This window comes from Sprattus sprattus (genome assembly GCF_963457725.1).
Source record: "Sprattus sprattus genome assembly, chromosome: 15".
Classification (NCBI taxonomy): Eukaryota; Metazoa; Chordata; class Actinopteri; order Clupeiformes; family Clupeidae; genus Sprattus; species Sprattus sprattus.
In genome coordinates this window covers 2,129,721-2,140,058 of record NC_137913.1, presented here as the reverse complement: position 1 = coordinate 2,140,058, position 10,338 = coordinate 2,129,721, and positions in this window count along the sequence as shown.

Below are 10,338 nucleotides of genomic sequence, written 5' to 3'. Positions count from 1 at the left end.
CATTGTTTATCTGCGTAAAAAACAAAGAGAAGGTAAGGGACTGTCTATGTGTGTCACCCTCTGGCCCGGTCCCTCCTAATCCAGAGCCGGGCTTTTCCCTTCTCTTCTTGGCCGTCTGTCACGCTGTGCTGTGGTGTGTGTGCTTTGCCTTTCAGCTACGCCCCTCCATGTTCTGGTCCTGGTTCCTTGCACGCTCTGCTACCAGCACACCTGAGATCCATTCAAGAACCAGAGTAGGAAAACCTGCTGTCCTCTGTCTCCACAGAGTTATCACCCCTTCAGGCAGAGTTATCACCCCTTCAGGCAGAGTTATTGCCCCTTCAAACAGAGTTATCACCCCTTCAGGCAGAGTTATCGCCCCTTCAAACAGAGTTATCGCCCCTTCAGGCAGAGTTATCGCCCCTTCAGGCAGAGTTATCACCCCTTCAGGCAGAGTTATCACCCCTTCAGGCAGAGTTATCACCCCTTCAGGCAGAGTTATCGCCCCTTCAAACAGAGTTATCGCCCCTTCAGGCAGAGTTATCGCCCCTTCAGGCAGAGTTATTGCCCCTTCAGGCAGAGTTATCGCCCCTTCAGGCAGAGTTATTGCCCCTTCAGGCAGAGTTATCGCCCCTTCAGGCAGAGTTATTGCCCCTTCAGGCAGAGTTATCACACCTTCAGGCAGAGTTATCACCCCTTCAGGCAGAGTTATTGCCCCTTCAGGCAGAGTTATCGCCCCTTCAGGCAGAGTTATCGCACCTACAGGTCACAGGTTGCTCTAGTTTGCCATGCCTTATTCTGCTGCGCTGGCCATGACAGTGTGTGATGTGTGCTATACTGATATTTATATATAATAATGTAATATCTACACATGTTTGTACCTTTCAGGTGAAGCACAAATAGGCCCCAACACACAGGTAGGAAAACCAGTATGGGCACAGGAACCACATGAATTAGTCAAGATACTATAATAAACCAAACTGATGTGCAGACGAAACCCTAAGGTTGTTTCAATGTTTTGTGTGTGTTATGAAGAGTAATAATCATTCGGAACAAGGAAGCAGTCAGGAAATGGTAAAGAAATTATTTGTATTGCTCTGAGTTTAGTCACCAATTACTTCTTGTGCACATCAATATAGTTAATCACCTTCTACCTGTGTGTCTGTATAACTATTGTTTTATTGTCTTTTTGTTTTTTGGGGGTTTCTGTAGGACCCTCTTCAGACCTCAGGGGAAGATAACCACTATGAAGAACCAATGAGCCCAGCCAAGGTCTAACAAGCATTTACATTCATGCATTTCTCAAGTTCAAGTATTTATTTGGCATATACACAGAAAAACAGAGTCAGACTGGGCATTGAAATTCATGACACAGGACATGACACAGCACAACAACCTACCATAGCATAACATAAAATAACATAACATAACATATAAGTACTCTGAACATAAATTACATATAATAAAGATATAATAAATCTACAAATTCCAACATGCTTCAGGTCATGTATTACTGATGTCTAATTCTACAGTAATATTTAAACAGGCATCTTCAAAAAGCGACGTGAATAATGAATGAGGTGAAAACACAGATCCCGTAAGACCAATGTGTATTTTACTGTGATGAGATGCTAATCTCTGGTTGTTTTGTTAACTGTAAATAGCAGCAACAAAACAACCCATCATACTCCTGAAAACCTCAGCAAAAATTGCACCTTTCTCATATTCGCAAAATACATAAACATAAATGCTGGCCTCAGGTCAGAAATGCACCTTTGGTTTACATGGGTGATCGTATTACATTACTGGAGGGCAATAAATGCTGTTGTTGTCCGAGGTTGAACCGACTTGTTTTAGCTATGAGGTGCACAATTTGCTAGATAAACCCGTCTTTGGACAGTTTATCTTTGAGATACTAGAGCAAGTAGTTTTTTCTGAAACTACAAATCGTTCGTCACACATTTGTGAGTTTCTTTTTATTACTGTATGTCTGTCTGACTCACATTGCTCTTTGCTTCCTGTTTCCGGTGATGTTATGCACCTTATCTTACCCACTTAGTGCCTCTCTTGAGGCAAAATCAACCAAGACTGCATCTGCTAACCTGTGGGTCTTGGGATTGTAATACAGTTGGCTGAAAAATTGCATCTTTTTGTGTTTTGGTGTAACGTAAATTATATTGAACAAAACTATAAACCTGACATAGAATCATCTTTAAGGTTTAACTGAGCTACATTTACATTTTACATTGCATTTAGTAATTTAGCAGATGCTTGTATCCAAAAACGACGTACAAGGGAGATAACAATCAAGCTATGAGCAATAGAGACCTATGTTAGCAATAAATACTATTACATAAGAATAGAAAAAAAGTGCAGGAATGTAACTACTGTGCAAATTAAATACTCGTAGAAGTCGATCAGTAAATACATAGCAGTGAACCAGGCATTCAATATTCCACTTTGGATTCATATACATCTATGCACTATGGCTACATATATACATTTATGCACATTCCACTCCGGCTAAATACATACATGTATGCACATTCCACGCTGACTACATATATACATGTATGCACATACCACTATGGCTACAAACATACATTTATGCACTATGGCTACATACATACATTTATCCACTATGGCTACATATATATGTACATTTATGCACAGATTCCACTATGGCTACATACAGTGCCAATTGAAAGTATGTGAACCCCTTGAGCAGTTAAGAGTTTTTACATTTTTTTAAATTTTCATCACCATTTTCCATATATGAAATGTCAGGTTAATGTTTATCAATTGCATGTACTTGTTTTGAGGGAATTGTTTGAGAAGCCAAAAAACAACATGAAACAGATAATCCGTGTATGTGCGAAAGTCAGTGAACCCCCAGCTGCATTGGTGAAGTCAAGTAGGTAACAGATTCTGGAAACACATTTGGATTCTTAATTGCATTTAATAAACATCAACCTGACATTTCATTGGTGATGAAAACATTTAAAAATCAACAGAAAACTCTTAACTGCTCAAGGGGTACTGTATATACATTCATGCACTTTGGCTACATAAATACATTTATGCACAGAATCTGAAAGAAAAAAGTTAGTTTTTTTGTGACCTTGTTTTTATATTTTTGAAAAAGTAGAAAGGTAAAGTAGAGTAGAGGAGTAAAAGTAAAAGTTTTAGAACTCCATGCTGTGTTTAACATCCTCTGGTGTATGCCACAGGTGTTGCACAATGTCAAAACACAATCCTTTCTTATTTGAAAAGATGAATGATACAACAGTAATATCTTAAATTATTTATTCACCAGCAAATGTGAGGAAAGAACAGGAAGTCATGTTTAGGTTCAAATGGCGATGCAAACCTTACTGTCAACTGTATCTACAAATGCGCTTGGGAATATTGAAATAAAGCATGGGATTGTCATCAATGAGTGTTGCTCTTTTGTGAACATCTATGTGTGTGTGTGTGTGTTTGCCTTTTTACAGAGCAATGCCGCCCGAGCCCCAGCTGCAACTGTCTATGACGTGGTCCAGTTCACTCGAAACCCAGACTCCTCTTCAACAGAACCTGCTCCTGTGATGACTTCCATTCCTGAAACTTTGTATGCAACCGTGAACAAGAAAGATGGTCCCAACTAGAGAAGCTGACAGGTGATCATTATCAGAGAAAACATCAACAAGAAATAATAATTATGTATACCTTAGGGGTGCTGAATCCAGGTTTCTAAATCCATGTTTCAGTTTGAAGTGCAGGTGATCATTATTAGAGAGAACGTCAACAAGAAATAAAACGCAAGCCAAGTTGAACAGTTTGACAAGGATGGTTGTATGCTACAAGTTACTAATAGTAGAGAGAGAGTAGAATAGGAGTGAAAATGAAAAGTTTTATTAGTGGTTGTCAGGGCAAGAAAGTCCGGCATTGTTTGGTCAGCTAAGTCTAGAAATAGACATGAATTTGAACGATACTGTTGCGGTACACACCTGTGGCATACCCCTGGTATCTCCATTTATAATCTAGAATTACTGTTTGAGAATTACTGTTTATGTATTGTATACAGCACGGTATTGTGTGCGTGTGTGTGTGTGTACGTGTGTGTGTGTGTGTTTGTTTGCGTATGTGTGTTGTCAGTGTCGTACCTGAACACGTTCATTGACGAAAGTTAAAGCCTGCTGGCTGGTTGTAACTGTGTTATGCAGCCGAAGCTGATATGGAATCAGGTATGATACTCAACCTGTAACACACATGTGCACATATATACTTTTTAATGTACTGTATTATGTGTTTTGTATATTTTTGGTTTTGTCTCTTTTTTATAGTGGTATGTCTGTTATTTATATGGAACTTGGCATCTGAAAGATTAAATATAATACTATTTTATTCATAATAGCTTTTCTCTTGTCGGCTCATGCACTGTAAAAGGTAGAAATGTAGTAAATTCTACTGTTCTGATTCTACTGTAAGTTTATATTTATTGTATTTATCACAACTGTCAGTTCAGACAAGTCCCAGGACATTTTATGAAAGCATATTTTGTAAAAATTAGTCAATAGGGTTTCTCATATACTGTGTGTTTAGGGTTTTTAATATACTGGGTGATTTATCACAATAAAATGTATAATATACTGTGTGATTAATCTCAATAAGGTTTATAACATAGTGTGTGATTTATCTCAATAATTGCAACTTACTCAATGTTGCTTGGACCCAAACCCCTGCTAAGAGCAACAGTTTTTACGTTTCAAATTTAGGAAAGCATATAAACCAATCTGGACAAAGCAATGAGACCCAGTTAAAACTGTATTATGGGATAGGGAGGGGTGGTCCAGACCAATATTGCAAAAGTATCTCTTAGACAAGGACTACTTAAGTTAAGGATGCTCTGGGAAACACATCTAGCAAAGCATGTCAGGCTGAGAAACAGCTTCTATCCAAGAGCCATCATAGCACTTAACAATGCCCAAAACTAACCTGTATTTGTCTCTTTGATGTGTAATATGTCTTGTGTTTTTTTTTTTTTAAACTAGTTTTACTTAAGCTGAGTATTCATAGTGTAAAATGTTATAGTTTTATTGTATATATTTGTATTGTTTTTGTTTTCTATTTTTCAATAGCACTGAAGTCTGAGAGCTGCCACCTCAATTTCGTTGCACTTTTGCAATGACAAATAAATATATTCTATTCTATTCTATTCTATTCTATTCTATTCTATTCTATTTTTACCGAACTGGACAAGGCAATGAGTCGCAGTGAACATGAATGTTGGTAAATTAATAACACAACCTGTCTGGTAAGATGACCACTCCCCTCTCCTTTGGACAAAAATATATAGCAGCTTTCTTTTATTGTTGTATGCTATAATGCTCAGAGTCTTTTGGTTTGTTTATTGTTTAATTTTCTGTTGTTGTTTTTGTTTATTTGGTTTGTTTATTGCTTGGTTTATTGTCTGAATGAGTTAAAATGATGTAAGTATGTGTTCATGATTTTTGCATACAATAAACAACCTGCCATTCCAGTCCATTGTGTGTGTTTGGTTTAAAGGAAGTTAAGGGAAGAGTCACCTTGTCACACACACACACACACACACACACACACACACACACACACACACACACACACACACAATTCAATTCAATCCAATTCAATTCAATTCAATTCCCCCCCCTCAAGGCTCAGTGTGTCTCAAGGCCCAGTGTGTCTCACCTCAAGGCCCAGTGTGTCTCACCTCAAGGCCCAGTGTGTCTCACCTCAAGGTGTCTCACCTCAAGGCCCAGTGTGTCTCACCTCAAGGTGTCTCACCTCAAGGCCCAGTGTGTCTCACCTCAAGGCCCAGTGTGTCTCACCTCAAGGTGTCTCACCTCAAGGCCCAGTGTGTCTCACCTCAAGGCCCAGTGTGTCTCACCTCAAGGTGTCTCACCTCAAGGCCCAGTGTGTCTCACCTCAAGGCCCAGTGTGTCTCACCTCAAGGTGTCTCACCTCAAGGCCCAGTGTGTCTCACCTCAAGGCCCAGTGTGTCTCACCTCAAGGTGTCTCACCTCAAGGCCCAGTGTGTCTCTCCTCAAGGCCCAGTGTGTCTCACCTCAAGGCCCAGAGTGTCTCTCCTCAAGGCCCAGTGTGTCTCAAGGCCCAGAGTGTCTCTCCTCAAGGCCCAGTGTGTCTCAAGGCCCAGTGTGTCTCACCTCAAGGCCCAGAGTGTCTCAAGGTCCAGTGTGTCTCACCTCAAGGCCCAGTGTGTCTCACCTCAAGGCCCAGAGTGTCTCTCCTCAAGGCCCAGAGTGTCTCAAGGCCCAGTGTGTCTCTCCTCAAGGCCCAGTGTGTCTCTCCTCAAGGCCCAGTGTGTCTCAAGGCCCAGTGTGTCTCACCTCAAGGCCCAGTGTGTCTCACCTCAAGGCCCAGTGTGTCTCTCCTCAAGGCCCAGTGTGTCTCACCTCAAGGCCCAGTGTGTCTCACCTCAAGGTCCAGTGTGTCTCACCTCAAGGTCCAGTGTGTCTCACCTCAAGGCCCAGTGTGTCTCACCTCAAGGCCCAGTGTGTCTCACCTCAAGGCCCAGTGTGTCTCACCTCAAGGCCCAGTGTGTCTCAAGGCCCAGTGTGTCTCACCTCACCTCAAGGCCCAGTGTGTCTCACCTCAAGGCCCAGTGTGTCTCTCCTCAAGGCCCAGTGTGTCTCACCTCAAGGCCCAGTGTGTCTCTCCTCAAGGCCCAGAGTGTCTCACCTCAAGGCCCAGTGTGTCTCTCCTCAAGGCCCAGAGTGTCTCACCTCAAGGCCCAGTGTGTCTCACCTCAAGGCCCAGAGTGTCTCACCTCAAGGCCCAGTGTGTCTCAAGGCCCAGTGTGTCTCACCTCAAGGCAACAGTCCAGTCATCAGCAGGGGAAACATTATCAGTCCACACAAATCTTCTGATGCTGCAGACCTCTGACTGATGTGAGCAGAGTTAGTTGATGTGAGCGCACACACACACACACACACACACACACACACACACACACACAAAAACTAGCTAGTTGATGTGTGTGTTTGTCTGTACTGATTTTTTCCACTGAAAATATTTGCTGTAATCCTAACGTTACAGGCATAGGCTATGTGGCATGGGATTAATTCATTAATTAATTAATCTACTTATTCATTAATTACTGGATTAATTGATTTAAAGCAATTCATCTGCCTGGTACTTCATCATATCTCAACCATTTCACTTGAGTTATTGTTCTGTTTTTTATGGCTACGGCCAGTGGTGTAGTGGTCCCCGCAGAAGTGGGTATACTCTTAATTTTCTTAAGCAGCCAATACAGCACAGGATAAACGCCCTCTTTAGTTCTGGCTGTGCTGTGTTGCTTGAGTTGTGCAGATTATTGAAAACGGAGATGCTTACTCTGATGTCATTCAGCCCGGCTCGTGTCTCCCTCTGACACCATCTAGTAAACCTGCCTTAGATTGCGATATCCAAACAGTATTTGCGGTGTACCAGTGATCACACATGGTAAATTTGCCACACTCAAAGTTCAAAGTTCAAAGTACTTTATTGTCATTGTCATATTTCAAAAGTGGTATCTACAATATTGTGATAGGCAAGCCAAGAAATAAAAAAATCTGGCCCCCCTACTGACAAACTGGACTTTCATCGGCCCCCAGGTAATTTGAGTCTGAGAAAACTGCCTTAGTTCAAGACAAGAAGAAACATACTGCCACCTAGTGGACGGGTGTGCAACGTCAACTCACATTTTGTTTACCTTCGCCTCAGAGGTCTACATTTTCTTTTATACCAGGGATGGACAGTTAGGTGTGTGTGTGTGTGTGTGTGTGTGTGTGTGTGTGTGTGTGTGTGTGTGTGTTACCTTAACCATCAACACAGTACCAGTGATGCAGAAAAATAAAGAAATATATATTCTGTAATATTTTGTAGATATAATTCAGAGTTGCTTTCAAAGAGATTCTTGAACGACACAAACGATGCATTCCTCGTGAATACCTGTATCCTGAAACAGACTTCCACTCCAGCACTGTAGGGGGCGAGACCAGTCCATGGGCATTTGAGTGGTCGAAGGATCTCAACAGGATATTGTCTTGTAAATATCAGACATCTATGTCGCCATGTGTGTGTCTGTAACTTTGCATGACCATGTGGGTGTGTGTCATTTTGCCTTACTGTGTGTGTGTGTCTTTGTGTGTCTGTAACTTTGCCTTACCCTGTGTGTGTGTCTGTAACTTTGCCTGACCGTGTTTGTGTGTTTGTCTATATCTTTGCCTGACTTTATGTATGTTTTGTTTGCTTTGTGCAGTTTCTATCTGATGTGAATTGAGAAGACAGCAGCAACCATGGCAATCAGAACTACAGAGAAGAACAGGGCCTTCCGCAGCCCTGGAGGGATTCCAGCAGGGGGCGCCAAATCACCTGTTGCCTAACAGGGGAAACTAGCATTAGCTCCATCACCATTCAACCAGCATTAACTTACCTTCCCTTGGTCAAGCAGTTTTACAAATCCATGCAACCCTGTCACTGATCAGCCCCTGCACTAAAAACCGCCCGGGAAACCCCTACAATCAATAACATCAGCCACAACGAAGACAACCAGGTTAATACCTCCAAATTCAAAAACGGTCGAGCCCCCAATTTGTCATGTCCGGCTCACAGACATGACAAATAACAGACGTTCACAGACTTTAAAAGCCAAAACACCAAGGATTTATTAACACCACTAATAAGAGACACTAATTGTCCAAGCTACAGTGAGGTGTGGCAGTCAGTGAATAGGGTTAGCGCGAATGCCTGCATGTTAGGTCAGTAAATGGAGTGTTGTAACTTTCCCTTGAAATGAAACCCAAAAGCTGTGTATGTGTTCATAGGTTCACTTAAGTTGATTTTGAGGTTTTCAAATATTGGGCATTTTGCCCTGCAGTTAATGTTGGAGTAAAGAATCTGAACTGTAATACTACTTTCATGACTAAAAAAAAATGCCACACTACATTCCAGAATTCACTTATAATATAACAGTTATTTTGACAGAGTTCTTATGTTCTACACAATGACAATAAAGGCTTTGTAAAGTATGACTTGATTGACACTTTGTGCCACTGTCCTCCTGTCACTTCCTGTTCTTGGTGATAGATTCCAAACCACAAGCACCATCAGGTCAGTGAAGTGGAACCTAAATACACCTCGAGCAGCATGGACTATCTGCACACACACACACACTCACAAACACACACAAACACACACACACACACACACACACACACACACACACACACACACACACACACACACACACACACGCGCACACACACACACACACACACACACACACACACACACACACACACACACACACACACACACACATGCGCATGCTTGTGCCTGTGTGTGTGGGCGTGTGTGAGTGAGTGTGCATGTGTGTGCGTGTTTGTATGTGGGTGGGGCGAGGGGTACCCTAACCCATGCTTGTGTGTGTGTGTGTGTGTGTGTGTGTGTGTGTCTGTGCGCAAGTTTGTGTGTGTGTGTGTGTGCGCAAGTGTGTGTGTGTGTGTGTGTCTGTGGTTGTGTGAGTGAGTGTGTGTGTGGGCGGGGCGAGGGGTCCCGATGTTCTCTACTAACCCTTGTGGCTGGTGTTTCTGGTTCTCTCTTCTCTCTCTCTCTCTCTCTCTCTCTCTCTACTGGTCTGTCCTCCCCCTGTCTCTCCATCTGTGTGGTCTTATGATCACTGGGATTCATGAGAAGATGAGGAGGTCTGGGCTCACCCTCTGGGTCTGTGTGCTGGCTGTCCCAATGAACTCAGGTACTGTGACCTTTCACCTTTCACCTTTCTCTATCATGATCCTTTTCCTCATGCTTTTGGGATACATTCTTAATGATGGCTAAGATGAACCTAAAGTCGATTATTATGTGTGTGTGTGTGTGTGTGTGTGTGTGTGTGTGTGTGTGTGTGTGTGTCTGTGTGTGTGTGTGTGTGATGAACCTACACAGAAGTTTATATGGTCTAAAATTTTGATTCTGGTCTAAATCCTTGTCCACGTTTGCTGGCTATCAGAATGAGCTCGGGTACTGTTCCCCTTTCTCCATCAATTGTAGATCATTGAGAGTACCCTGCTGCTCTGCAGTAAAGGCTGATAGTATTATATAATTCATTATTCTTAACTTAAATACCAATAAGCATGATGTGTGTCATAATGAATTATTTGTAACGTAAATAGATTTTGTCTAATTATATGACGTAATACTTTATTATAGTAGTCTAAGTCTGAAGTCTTGTATTAAAGGTATAATTGCCCTTTTATCTTTCAAATACTAGGGAACACGATTCTTTTGCACTTATCATTGCTGATTGATATATTATTTGCCATATAATACGATTTTGTC